The 15,257-nt window shown below is 42.4% G+C and overlaps 1 long non-coding RNA gene across 1 annotated transcript in view; it reads right to left on the reverse strand.

The window, feature by feature from the left end:
* The window catches only part of LOC139748935 (uncharacterized), a 102,621-nt gene that overhangs the window by 3,805 nt on the left and 83,559 nt on the right, over positions 1–15,257 (reverse strand). The window contains exon 2 of the long non-coding RNA XR_011712843.1: positions 3,069–3,116. This is a non-coding gene — a long non-coding RNA (uncharacterized lncRNA). The remainder of the gene's footprint in view (positions 1–3,068; positions 3,117–15,257) is intronic.

Genomic DNA, 15,257 nt, shown 5'->3' on the forward strand with positions numbered 1-15,257 from the left:
ACGAAGGAGAATATTCCATCTTCGTCTTTTTCCTCTTCTCTTTCTCAAGGAGAGAGAGAGAGAGAGAGAGAGAGAGAGAGAGAGAGAGAGAGAGAGAGAGAGAGTGAAAATTCATTCTCCTTTCTACTTGGCGAGGGAAAGATATTGGTGAACCTTCACCCCCACACTCCCCCTTTATAGCCTCAGGGGCAAACGTCTGGTCAGTATTAACTCCCCAGAGAGGGGAGGATAAGAAACACCCCCCCCCCCGCCCCGCCCCCACCTCTCTCTCTCTCTCTCTCTCTCTCTCTCTCTCTCTCTCTCTCTCTGAGTTTAATTCTTTTACAAGGAAAAGCACTCGGTACTTCTCTCTCTCTCTCTCTCTCTCTCTCTCTCTCTCTCTCTCTCTCTCTCTCTCTCTCTCTCTCTGAGTTTAATTCTTTTACGAGGAAAAGCACTCGGTACTTCTCTCTCTCTCTCTCTCTCTCTCTCTCTCTCTCTCTCTCTCTCTCTCTCTCTCTCTCTGAGTTTAATTCTTTTACGAGGAAAAGCACTCGGTACTTCTCTCTCTCTCTCTCTCTCTCTCTCTCTCTCTCTCTCTCTCTCTCTCTCTGAGTTTAATTCTTTTACGAGGAAAAGCACTCGGTACTTCTCTCTCTCTCTCTCTCTCTCTCTCTCTCTCTCTCTCTCTCTCTCTCTCTCTGAGTTTAATTCTTTTACGAGGCAAAGCACTTGGTTCTTCTCTCTCTCTCTCTCTCTCTCTCTCTCTCTCTCTCTCTCTCTCTCTCTCTCTCTCTCTGAGATTAATCCTATCAAGAGACAAAATATTGCACTTTTTTTTTTTTTAACATGTCACCGTGTTCTCGAGAATGACTTGTATTCTATATGGTGCACAAAGCAAGGCCGTTCGCTTTTCACAGTGAATAATAAAATCTTTAAAACGCTGAAGTGCAACAGAGGATTTTAAATAGCTTTTTACGTATTATGTAACATTCTGAAAACCTTTTTTTATTCTTTCATGAAGAGAATGTTCATAAAACTACGTTCACAAATGATTCCTTTTTCTTTCTTCCTCATTTACAAAATTCGTTATCTTACCGAAGTACATATTTTACGAAACTGGAAATAGACTCCAATCGATGAAAAAATGAAAACTGGCATGAGATGTAAGAGATCATCCACTTTCGATACCAAATATATTTTTTTTATATTTATTATACTTAGTCGCTGTCTCCCGCGTTAGCGAGGTAGCGCAAGGAAACAGGCGAAAGAATGGCCCAACCCACCCACATACACTTGTATATACATGAACGCCCACATACGAACATATAGATACCTGTACATTTCAACGTATACATGCATATACATACACAGACATATACATATATGCACATGTACATATTCATACTTGCTGCCTTCATCCATTCCCGTCGCCAGAATGTTCAAAAACACCAAGATTAACAACCCAAACGGTCACAAGCAACGACTAAAGCCTCTGAACTGAAATTTGTGCTTGCTAAAGCTTAAGCTGTGACAGGACCATGAAAGCATCCGTTTAAATAAATCATTTGAGTCCACTGCTAAATCCGTTGGTTCCTGACACAAGCAGAAAGATGTTCCACGGCAGAAACAGGAAAATTACGTAAATACTAACGACCAACATGACATGCCGGGTCAGGATGTACAACAAGGATGTACAACACTGCTGTTCGGTAGTGTTGTGAGTTTCCTTCGGTGTTACCGGACGCCACCTGCTCGAGGTTACAAGAGTGACAAAGTCCCCTTTAGCGAGGCTGTGTCACTAGAAGTACAATCTCGGCAAATAAAACCCTAGCTTCAAAGGAATCTGCATTTCTCTGCAACTGGAGAGAGCGCAAGAGTCTTTAAAAAGGTCCAGAAAATGGTCCTGGGGTAATTATGAATAATATATAAAATTCCATATAATGCTCTATGGTAGCTTTTTGATGCTTTATGCTTGCATTCGAATGCTCTATTCTTGTATTCTGATGCTCTATGCTTGCATTCTAATGCTCTATGCTTGCATTCTAATGCTCTATGCTTGCTTCCTGATGCTCTATGCTTACATTCTGATGCTCTTTGCTTGCATTCTAATGCTCTATGCTTGCATTCTAATGCTCTTTGCATGCTTCCTGATGCTCTATGCTTGCATTCTAATGCTCTAAGCTTGCATAAGTTTTATTGCATTAGTAAATACTGCACTGCACTACACAATCTCCCCATCCAGAACAGTTGCTGTAGCTAAATTAACAGACCGTTGCGATATCTTTGAGCAAGTTAAAAAAAAAAAATGCTTCAGTATATCATACCGTTGTTGTAAAGAAAACGCCGTTTAACATCACGTGACCTTCGTGAAGAAGAAGAGGAAGCGAAAAATTTCTGGCACGCCTGATTTTAAGCAACATTTAATAGCTTCGTTCATCAGCACGCCGGACTGTAAGCAACATTTAATATCTTCGTTTATCAGATAATTTGATTGTGTTTATATGCGGTTAACGAAGAGAAAGTGGGCAAGTCATGAGGATGATGAGGGAAGATGGAAGGAAGGAAGGAAGGGAGAAAACCAGTGTGAAAAGGTGTAGGAAGGAGTGAGAATGGAAGGGCAAAAGAGAGGCAGAAGGAGAAGCAGTGAGACGAGGGATAAAAGAAAAGAGGCGGAGGAGGAGTAAGAAAGGAAAGAACAACACGAAGACATGTTGACGGAAGAAGTGGATGGGAAAGGAGAGGTGAACGAACGAACGAACTCGTTAAACTGAGATAAACGTAAACCAATGTAAAACAAGTTAAACGTAAACAAATGTAGAATGAGCTAAACGTAAACCAATGTAAAACGAGCTAAACGTAAACCAATGTAAAACGAGCTAAACGTAAACATATGTAGAACAAGCTAAACGTAAACCAATGTAAAACGAGCTAACGTAAACAAACGTAAAAATGTTAAATGTAGAAAAAATGTAAAACGAGCTATACGTAAACAAACGTAAAAAAGTTAAATGAAAAAAATGTAAAACGAGCTAAACGTAAACAAATGTACAACGGGCTAAACGTAAACAAATGCGACTCTCACTTACCCACCGTATATCACACTCCAGCAGAGGTGGCCACACACACACACTTACCTGAAACAGAACGAGACAGTTTAAGTCAACATTTTCAAACAGGTGAGACATAGAAATATTTCCTCATTAACCAGAGAATCACACGAGAACAATTATTAAGAGATGTATGAAAAATGTGTATGTAACCCTGTTAAATCTGTTGATAATACAAGACTATTCTTTTTTGTTTTCATTAAGATCAATATGGCTGCTGAGGGGTCATTATCTACCTGAGGAGGGCAACTGCTTGCACGGTAGGCCATTTACCTGTATGGATTGTCAATGGTTATCTAAAGTGGCCATTGCTTGTGTGCAGGTATAGTGCCTTTACCACAACTACATCTAAGAAAAAAGATAGGCAGGTAGTGTGCGGGGGGCAGGGGTAGGCAACCATAACCAGGGTATTGTATGGCTGACACAGTGTCTACATCCACAACCCTGGCTGGTTATAGGAATCATACGAGTGTTGTTAGTTTCTTGCAAATGCCGCATTGTACAGCACGGGGAGGCAGTTCTACACTCGCAAAGCCTCATCTCTTGAACCTTCTCTTACATCATGCAATTTTGTAAACCCTTTTTGCTGTCCACATTCAAATGTCAATGTTCATTATGTGATTCACTCGCTAACACTAGACAGTACTTTACATATCGTTCCTGAGGTTTCTGGCTTCATTTCATGTTAGGGTTTCTCGATGTTCTGTCTTCGCTTTTTCAGAAAAATTGTCGAATGTTAAAATCCATCAGACTGGCTTGATTTGTGATCTAGTCACCCCCCCTTTTTCTTCTCTTTCTTCCATGGTGAACAAAAGTAAGGCCTCTAACCTTTCTTGCTCGAACTCCCATTTCGGAATTCTAGTCCCGTCCTTGTTGAGGCCGGCCCTTCTCCTATGTACCTTCTCCAGTGGTTCTATGTGCTTCCTTGATGAGGCCGGCCCGCCCTCCTCTGTACCTTCTCCTTTGCTTCTTTGCGCTTCCTTGTACATGCCGCGACCAAACTTAAGAACCATATGTAAGTTTAGCCTACCATGCTATGTGAACGGCTTATCAAATAATTCCTATATATATATATCAATGTATTCAAATGCGATTCTTATATCTGCCAGCAGACAGTTCTCATAACCTGGAACTCTGACGAAAGGTTAGGTACAATGTCGACTACCAAGTTCCTCTCCTACACTGATTCCCGCAGCGTATCTCCCTATCAAATAGTATTCGCACTGAGTCTTTCGTCCGCTGTGGAACACAAGCTGAGGGTACATTGGACACTATAGAAAAAAAAAAAAACTAGACTTTAAAATATTCTTAAAGTTGTTAATAGGGATGTTTTGGAATTACTAGGGACACCAATGGATGGGCCTGAGGACATTTTGGTCTGTGGATAATATATCGGCTCTGCGCTGGCGAGGATGATGGGAAAAATATGTATTGTGTTGACGAGTGTATGTTTTCCTGAAGACCATCAATGGGCCAACACACACACATAGCATTGCATTGTATTGCTGTGTCGAATGGTGTCCCAACATCCTTTGTTAATACGTTACTAAGGGAGCTGTGTTGAATGGTGTTCCCAACATCCTTTGGTAATACGTTACTAAGGGAGCTGTGTTGAATGGTGTCCCAACATCCTTTGGTAATACGTTACTAAGGGAGCTGTGTTGAATGGTGTCCCAACATCCTTTGGTAATACGTTACTAAGGGAACTGTGTTGAATGGTGTCCCAACATCCTTTGGTAATACGTTACTAAGGGAGCTGTGTTGAATGGTGTCCCAGCATCCTTTGGTAATACGTTACGAAGAGAGCTGTGTTGAATGGTGTCCCAACATCCTTTGGTAATACGTTACTAAGGGAGCTGTGTTGAATGGTGTCCCAACATCCTTTGGTAATACGTTACGAAGAGAGCTGTGTTGAATGGTGTCCCAACATCCTTTGGTAATACGTTACTAAGGGAGCTGTGTTGAATGGTGTCCCAACATCCTGTGGTAATACGTTACTAAGGGAGCTGTGTTGAATGGTGTCCCAACATCCTTTGGTAATACGTTACTAAGGGAGCTGTGTTGAATGGTGTCCCAGTATCCTTTGGTAATACGTTACGAAGGGAGCTGTGTTGAATGGTGTCCCAACATCCTTTGGTAATACGTTACTAAGGGAGCTGTGTTGAATGGTCTCCCAACATCCTTTGGTAATACGTTACGAAGGGAGCTGTGTTGAATGGTGTCCCAACATCCTTTGGTCGCACGTTACTAAGGGAGCTGTGTTGAATGGTGTCCCAACATCCTTTGGTAATACGTTACTAAGGGAGCTGTGTTGAATGGTGTCCCAACATCCTTTGGTAATACGTTACGAAGGGAGCTGTGTTGAATGGTGTCCCAACATCCTTTGGTCGCACGTTACTAAGGGAGCTGTGTTGAATGGTGTCCCAACATCCTTTGGTAATACGTTACTAAGGGAGCTGTGTTGAATGGTGTCCCAACATCCTTTGGTAATACGTTACTAAGGGAGCTGTGTTGAATACGTTACTAAGGGAACTGTGTTGAATGGTGTCCCAACATCCTTTGTTAATACGTTACTAAGGGAGCTGTGTTGAATACGTTACTAAGGGAACTGTGTTGAATGGTGTCCCAACATCCTTTGGTAATACATTACTAAGGGAGCTGTGTTGAATGGTGTCCCAGCATCCTTTGGTAATACGTTACTAAGGGAGCTGTGTTGAATGGTGTCCCAACATCCTTTGGTCGCACGTTACTAAGGAAACCACTGTGGTTATGGAGGATATGGGGCGCAACTGAGGATATACCACAGTGGGGAGCTGCCATTTATAAAACTGAGCCCAGGGAACGCGCGCCCAGCTCGCTGGGGAATAATCAACCATCAGTTTCGTGTTATTAATGACACATCAGACGATAGGTTAACACGGCCTGTTGATCCCCCTAGCCAGCTGTGGCTTTAGGCGCCCTACCTGTGTCTGTGTGTGTGTGTGTGTGTGTGTGTGTGTAATGGGTATGTACATGATCAAATAAAAACATTCGTAATCCTATATTCATGCACACACATACACATATTATTTATGAAAACAAACACAGATTCCCTTATACACACACAGACACACACACACACACACACAGACACGCACATATATATATACACACGCACGCAGGTGCACACACCTATACATACGCAGAGACAACGCACATGCACGTACGAAAACGTACACATACACACGCACGTGCTGACGCGTGCACGTGCATACTAAGCACACGTGTAACACAATAACATGATCACCACGTGTCATAATCACGTTGTATCATCCGACGCATAATACCGCAAAACATGGCCACCTTAATGCCTAGATTACTACACGTTTTGCTCGTGGCAAGTCGGTCACTATATGAAAAGGAGAGATCAATATACGTCCATAGTCTGATTCGTTACGATCAATATACCTCCATTATCTGATTCGTCAAGATCAATATAGGTCCATTATCTGATTCGTCACGTAATACTTCCCTGCATTCCGTCACTTTTCATTTCAACGATTCAAATTTCCTTCTATTTTTTTTTTCCCCTCTCAAACACTCCTCGACCGTCACTCTAACTTGCTTTAATCTCGTTACCTTGGCTATTCTCACACTGATCTTTGAGGGAGCCTGAGTTAAGGCCACAGCACCTCGCACGGACGACCTCCGACCTCCAGTATGGTCTGTTGGGTCTACGTTCGCCCTTACGTAACTAATGGCATCTATGGTTCACTCTACCACTTGTCTATTCTCTATCATCATCATCACTCTACCACTTGTCTATTCTCTATCATCATCATCACTCTACCACTTGTCTATTCTCTATCATCATCATCATCACTCTACCACTTGTCTATTCTCTATCATCATCACTCTACCACTTGTCTATTCTCTATCATCATCATCACTCTACCACTTGTCTATTCTCTATCATCATCATCAGTCTACCACTTGTCTATTCTCTATCATCATCATCAGTCTACCACTTGTCTATTCTCTATCAACATCATCACTCTACCACTTGTCTATTCTCTATCATCATCATCACTCTACCACTTGTCTATTCTCTATCATCATCATCACTCTACCACTTGTCTATTCTCTATCATCATCATCACTCTACCACTTGTCTATTCTCTATCATCATCATCACTCTACCACTTGTCTATTCTCTATCATCATCATCACTCTACCACTTGTCTATTCTCTATCATCATCATCACTCTACCACTTGTCTATTCTCTATCATCATCATCACTCTACCACATGTCTATTCTCTATCATCATCATCACTCTACCACTTGTCTATTCTCTATCATCATCATCACTCTACCACATGTCTATTCTCTATCATCATCATCACTCTACCACTTGTCTATTCTCTATCATCATCATCACTCTACCACTTGTCTATTCTCTATCATCATCATCACTCTACCACATGTCTATTCTCTATCATCATCATCACTCTACCACTTGTCTATTCTCTATCATCATCATCACTCTACCACTTGTCTATTCTCTATCATCATCATCACTCTACCACTTGTCTATTCTCTATCATCATCATCAGTCTCCCACTTGTCTATTCTCTTTCATCATCATCAGTCTCCCACTTGTCTATTCTCTATCATCATCATCAGTCTACCACTTGTCTATTCTCTATCATCATCATCACTCTACCACTTGTCTATTCTCTATCATCATCATCACTCTACCACTTGTCTATTCTCTATCATCATCATCACTCTACCACTTGTCTATTCTCTATCATCATCATCACTCTACCACTTGTCTATTCTCTATCATCATCATCACTCTACCACTTGTCTATTCTCTATCATCATCATCACTCTACCACTTGTCTATTCTCTATCATCATCATCAGTCTCCCACTTGTCTATTCTCTTTCATCATCATCAGTCTCCCACTTGTCTATTCTCTATCATCATCATCAGTCTACCACTTGTCTATTCTCTATCATCATCATCACTCTACCACTTGTCTATTCTCTATCATCATCATCACTCTACCACTTGTCTATTCTCTATCATCATCATCACTCTACCACTTGTCTATTCTCTATCATCATCATTAGTCTCCCACTTGTCTATTCTCTATCATCATCATCACTCTACCACTTGTCTATTCTCTATCATCATCATCACTCTACCACTTGTCTATTCTCTATCATCATCATCACTCTACCACTTGTCTATTCTCTATCATCATCATCAGTCTCCCCCATCTCCCACTCTCCAGAGATTTCCCCTCCTCCTCCTCCTCCCTCTCATCTATTTGATCAACACTATCAACTTTGTCGTTCCTAGGAGTTGAGCGTCAAAACCCTGGATGGAATGTGAGGTGGGTATACCATCCTCTCCAAGCGGTGATGGCGCGTGCTACAAAGTTATGATTCATGGTCGTGCTCTCCATGGTAAAGAATGTGAGATCTAAAAGGTTTGAGATATGTCATGCATTTCTTCTGAGGTTCAAAAGATGCACTTAAGGGTGTTGAATGTTGCATTTAGGGTTGTTAAAAGTTGCATTTAGAGTTGTTAAAGTTGCATTCTGGGTTGTTAAAAGTTGCATTTATGGTTGTTAAAAGTTGCGTTTAGGGTTGTTAAAAAGCTGCATTTAGGGTTGTTCAAAGTTGCATTTATGGTTTTTAAAAGTTGCATTCATGGCTGTTAAAAGGTGCATTTAGGGTTGTTAAAAGATGAATTTCGGGTTATTAAAAGCTGCATTTAGGGATGTTGAAAGTTTCATTTAGAGGTGTTAAAAGCTGCATTTAGGGTTGTTAAAAGTTGCATTTACGATTGTTAAGAGTTATATTGTGTTGATAGTCTCTTTTTTTTCCATTCCTGAAAGTTCGGTATGTGGGTTGGCAGCTTATGAGACCTGATGTGGACACGTCTCGCTACAACTTGCTGGGGACAATGATGAATTCCATCGCAATGCATCTGACGTCACTTCTACCTCCTCTTCCTTCTACCTCCACCTCCCCTTCTGTCATCCCTCTTCATCACAACCCTCGTCCGGTGACCACACGCCTTTTTCTAAAAAGGCTTACAGGTATTAGGAAAACCAAAGAGAGAGAGAGAGAGAGAGAGAGAGAGAGAGAGAGAGAGAGAGAGAGAGAGAGAGAGATGAGGTTAAGGAAGGGTTCTAACTTTAGCAGTATAAGAGACAAAAAAGAAGAAAAACATCACAACCACGCGTACAATTACCTCCAGTCCTCACTCAATCCTCTTCTTTTTACCATGACTCGTTCCTTACACCTTCAACCTCACACGTTCAACAGACAGGTCGTCAGACAGACAGACGGACGAATATACTTCAAATTCTACGACATTCCGTGGAAAAAACACCTCTTACTGACCCTGAGGCACGCCTCCACAATTCCTCCGTGCATAACATCTGAATGGCATTAACACACACGTTTACAGGATTACTGTAATACTACTGCCAAGTCGTCCTTGGGAGTTCAAAAGGCGCCTTTACCGCTGGATGTGGATGGTAGCGTTTAGTGTGTGTGTGTGTGTGTGTGTGTGTGTGTGTGTGTGTGTGTGTGTGTGTGTGTGTGTGTGTCGATCGCGAATGACAAATGACCATCACGATCGTCGCTTGGGATCCGACCTGCATCTGGCGAGGTCCACAGCCATCTCAAGGTCACCATACACCAGGAGATACGTAGCGTTTGTGACAGTTATTTGCTGTATCTACGACGGAGAGAAGGGTTATGTAATCTTGTACATGGGAATGCATAGACCCAACTACAGTTAGCATGTGATCCCACAGTGCTTAAGATACTAAACCAGATTAATGAATGGACGAGTAAAGTCAGCAACTAATTAAACCCGAGATTATATTTACCACAGGGGAGCCTCTCCAAGATCTTCTCATTGGCACGGAATGCAAATGTGGCACATCAATTCAATCAGCTTAAAGTCAACAATAGCGTCTCGCCACACCCATCAATGTGTTGTCCCACGCGAGACCCATCAACGTGGCCAAATGACACAGGTGATTGGACCCACCAAACCACAGCTCAGGTCATCAAACAATGTAAGGCGAGGGGGAGTGAGCAAAGGCGAGAAAAGATGGAAGAGAAGTTGCTGAACAGAAAGGGGGAGAGGACTATGGGAAGGCGGGAATGGTGAACAAGTGGGATAGGAAAGGGAATGAAAGAGAGAAAGATAAGGAAGAGAGAAATAGGAAGTAAGTATTGGAACTGGAGGGAAGGGGAGGAATGGCAGTGTGGGAATGGGTAGTAGAGAGTGAAGACGAAAGAATGAGGACAGGAGACGATACTGTGCTAAACCTAAGACTCACTGACAGTAACGTACTTACAATACACTTGTACTTGCAACAAAAAAAAATCTAACCTGGACAACAACTTCTAATTCAAACTGTTTTGATGACCTTCACCGAGCCGAGTTGGGAAACCAATGCGACTCAATGTGACCTCACGCACCCACGCCTCCGGTCGGAAAGACTGACTGGCTCTGGATCTAGGCCAGCTCTGATCTATCTAACCTGACGTGGTCCTGACAGCTGCAAATGGACAGTTAACTCTTGCTGCCTCACATGGCAGTGGACGACAACTCGGAGCATCACTGTGACACTTTATCACTTTAGACACTGATAATCTCTACTACCGAAAAACATTTCATTTACGTAATACTGTGAACACTTCTCTCGTCTTGTTGATTATCAAACACTAGAAGTTGAAATAAACATTTGAAAAATATGAAATAGCGTAAATGTCATCACAGTTAAACAGAATACTACATAGAATATTTAATACCACACTTACAAATGGCGTAAATAAAGAACAAGTGCAGTTGATTGCTCCCCTTCATCTTGCAGTCTCAAAAACAAGCAAGAATATAATGCATTTAAATCTAGAGAGACGACATGGGACTCTTTAACGTTTGAACGAAGATCGACACCGAAATAGTGAGAAAGGTAACAAGGCTTGTATATACTAACCTAGTTAAAACACCTGACAGGTTTCAGATCGATCGAATCAATGAATGGCTGGCAAGTCTATCAGTTGTAAAAGAGGAGGAAAGAAAGGAGAAACGTAAGAAGAAAGGAGAGGCTTTGTTCCTCGTTCGTGACTGATTTATACAGCAACCTCACCATCCCTCCTTTTCTACTCTCCTCTCACCACTCTTCCCTTGCTACCCTGCTTCACTATCTTGTCCCCACATTTAAAGATCACGAATTTAGGATACTCTCACTATCCTCCAGCAGAAAACATCGTCAAAGACTATTAGGCTGTCTCGTAACAAGTCTTTTCCCGTGTACTCGCCTTTTGCTACCCTCCTCTCTCTCTATCCTTCTGCTGCTACATCTCCCTATAGTACCTTTTAGTACACCCAGTCCCTCCCTCACACCAGGTTCTCCTTGACACTCACAAACCCTATATCCCGCCCTCCTCCAATAGCGCCTCCGTCGACAGACCCTTATTGGCACAATCTTTCCTTCCTCCATTACCTCCCATAGCATCCCCTCCCTCACTTAACCTTCTCCTCCTTTACTCCCTGGGTCACCAGGTCCTCTAACTCATCCTCCCAGCTATCCTTCGTAATGCCAAGGACCTTCCAAGATTACCCAACCCGCTCGTCCTTCCACCTCACTCAGGCTAATCCTTCCTAAGGCTTCCCCTTTGAAGCCCTCCTTCCTGTAACCCTCTTTTCAAACTCCAAGGTGACCCTTAAGGCCACCGATGACGTCCCTTGACCCCGGAGATCATCCATCCCCTGAGCAACACATAAGGCAGCATCCTTTTCAACCCGGCATCCATCGTCGCCACAAGACTCATTTTCTTTATAGGTTTGGGCTATATATTTTCAAATATATATATATATATATATATATATATATATATATATATATATATATATATATATATATATATATATGAAGACCCAATTTAACATATGGATTATGAGGATAATTCTCCTCCTTATATATCAACTGACTGTTATATTTCTCTCTTGTATCTCCCCTGATGATGTGATCAATACATGAAAGTGCACTTGGGAACGTATCGAGATCTTTTCCAATAAGGCTGGTGAAATGAGAGCACTAAGGCTAATCACAGAACTCACGAGAATAGATGAGAAAAACCAATGGAAGAGAGGATTTGAATGCTTAGCAATAACTGAAACGAACAAGCTTAAGGTGGTGTGGACATAAAGATTGGAAGACACGAGATCTGCCAAGGAGTACCCGAACTGGATCCCTGAAGGAACCCGTCCTGCAGGATATACCAACAATAAGACGGATTGAGGGCATCAAGAGCTGGCTTAGAAGGAGAGGGAAGGCACAGGAGGAAGTTGAAGGCGACAGAGATTACGAGGCGAGGAAGGAGTGGAGACACGATTATTTGGGAGGCGGGCTATTGACAGACATTTGAGTCAACTTGGCGCCTGGTGAAAGTCGACGAAGAGGTCCACATTGTCCCTGCTACTGAATGTAGCGCATTTATGGAGCTCCAGACCATGAAATGGTCTATGGGGGACCAAGTTGTGGAGAAGGAGCTGTGGTTTCGGTGGTTGACACATGACAGCTAGAGAATGGATGCAAGCGGATGCAGCCTTTCTTTCTTCATCTGTTCCTGGCGCTACCTCGCTAAAGCGGGAAGCAGGGATCAAGTGTGATATATATATATATATATATATATATATATATATATATATATATATATATATATATATATATATATATATATATGAATGACTGATGTTATGGAAAAGGTAATATACAAACGATACAGGCGAAAATAGTTCACTGGTCACAAATATATTCATCGTAAACTCGTTCAAATCTTTCAATGCTCAAAATGTGAAGTATATATATATATATATATATATATATATATATATATATATATATATATATATATATATATATCCGCTTATATACTCTTACTCGAAAATAATGCCACTCATTATACGAGGCGAAAAAAAATTGATCGTCAAATGCGGAGCGACTGAAAGAGAAGAATGGAGATTACCGAAACGTTTATACAAACGTTGGAACGTGTTTACCTCATTACACAAACGTACATTCATAGCGGAGGGAGGGGGGAAAAGTTTTCCCCTGGCGTTGTGAGGTTTCTTTCGTCTCGTGAATGGAAACAGGCATTTTGTATTGTCCGGTAACCCAGCACACCTGCTGGCGGGTCGAAAATATGGGGAGAGGAGGAGGAAGTGGAGGATGTTGAGGAGAGGGAGGAGGAGGAGGAAGAGAGGGAAGACGATGCCGAAGAGGAGAAGAGGGAAGAGGATGTCGAGGAGGAGGAGGAGAGGGGAGGGAGAGGAGGAGGAGAGAGGGGGGGGAGGAAGAGGACGTTGTGGAGGAGGAGGAGGAGGAGAAGGAGGAGAGGCTGTAGATGATGATGAAAGGCAAGGAAGAGAAGGAGAGTAGGAGGAGAATGTTAAGGTCCAGGAGGAGGAGGAAGAAGAGAAGGAAGAAAAAGAAGGAGAAAAAGAGGAGATGGATTGGTTAAGAACGAGGATAAAGACGAAGACGTGATCGAACTCAGAACGTCAGAGCAGAAGGTGTTGAGGACAGTCAACGGCGGGGAACACACGTCCAGGTGGTATAATGATCAAAACAACTACAGGTTGACAAAGGAAATCCCTCCTCAACCCCCACTTTAGATTTTCCGTCGCTCCTCAGTTATGCTCGACGCGACGAAGCGACCATGAGAGTCCTCAAGAAGAGGGAAGTAGCGAGAGGCATTCTTTTCCTTTTCATGTTATCCGAGACGGTACTGCCAGCTGAGACCCCTGATCAAGACTATCCTATTGATAATGTAAGAACGGTGTGTGGATCGGAGCCTTTCTTGTTTACCATATTACCGTCGTCTTGTCGTAACTCAATCTTGTGCCACACTGATGAACGACGACTTTGCACGTTACACGCATAATGACACGCATGTACACGAACTCTCTGAATCCTTACACGCATAATCACACGCATGTACATGAACTATTTGAAACCTTACACGCGCATGTAGACGAACCATCTGAACCCTTACAGACATAATTACACGCATGTACACGAAATCTCTGAATCCTTACACGCATAATCACACGCATGTACGCGAACTATTTGAACCCTTACACGCATGTAGACGAACCATCTGAACCCTTACAGATATAATTACACGCATGTACACGAACTTTTGAATCCTTACACGCATGTACACGAACCATCTGAACCCTTACAGGCATAATTATACGCATGTACACGAACAATTTGAACCCTTACACGCATGTACAAGAACTATTTGAACCCTTACACGCATGTACACGAACCATCTGAACCCTTATACGCATACACACGAACTTATCTGAATCCTTCTTTGTTAAGATGCTTCCTTCACTTTCTTTGATAGCATGACCATAGTCTGTCTTCACGCATGAATAAGGCTCCTTCTGGTCAAAAGCACAAACACACACACACACACACACACAAATCTAAATAAAAATGTTTTCTGCCTGGCACAGCGCCACAGGCAGTGGGATGAATATATTGTGACAAATAGTTCCCGTTGGATTCCCAATTGGCACCACTTGAAAGCTCCTTTGCTAGGTGACTCGGCCAACTGGATTATTATTCTAAGCAGCTCTCCCCCCCCCTCACAGGAGATACGAAAGGGTCACTGAAAGATTAATCTTTGCAATCGTCATAGGAGACAATCATTTAAAAACCAGTCGGATGGTCAGTTCCTCTCCTCTGCATTTGTTGCAAAAGGTAATCACATGCGTCCAATACACCTCAATTCACACACACACACAAAAACGGTATCTTCTCTTCTTCAGTGAAACTCCTCAGGTAGTGACATTAGATGTTATTTAGATATACTATCTTCAAGATACACTAGTGTTATACAAACATTCTTGATCACTTGAACACTCCAGTTCGAACTTCGTGCACGGCAGCAGGACCCTTGAGCACAACGGTACGGTTCTTGAGCACGACCTTACGGTCTTTGGGTATCAAAGTGACTGGTGTCTGCCCTGGTCCTTTTAAGGGTCAAGTGGAAGGCCAGGTTATCACCCTGTCGTGCTCAAGGATCGCACCGTCGTTGCTAAGGGTCGTACCGTCATGCTCAAGGGTCGT

Source organism: Panulirus ornatus, chromosome 6 (genome assembly GCF_036320965.1).
Source record: "Panulirus ornatus isolate Po-2019 chromosome 6, ASM3632096v1, whole genome shotgun sequence".
NCBI classification, from domain to species: Eukaryota; Metazoa; Arthropoda; class Malacostraca; order Decapoda; family Palinuridae; genus Panulirus; species Panulirus ornatus.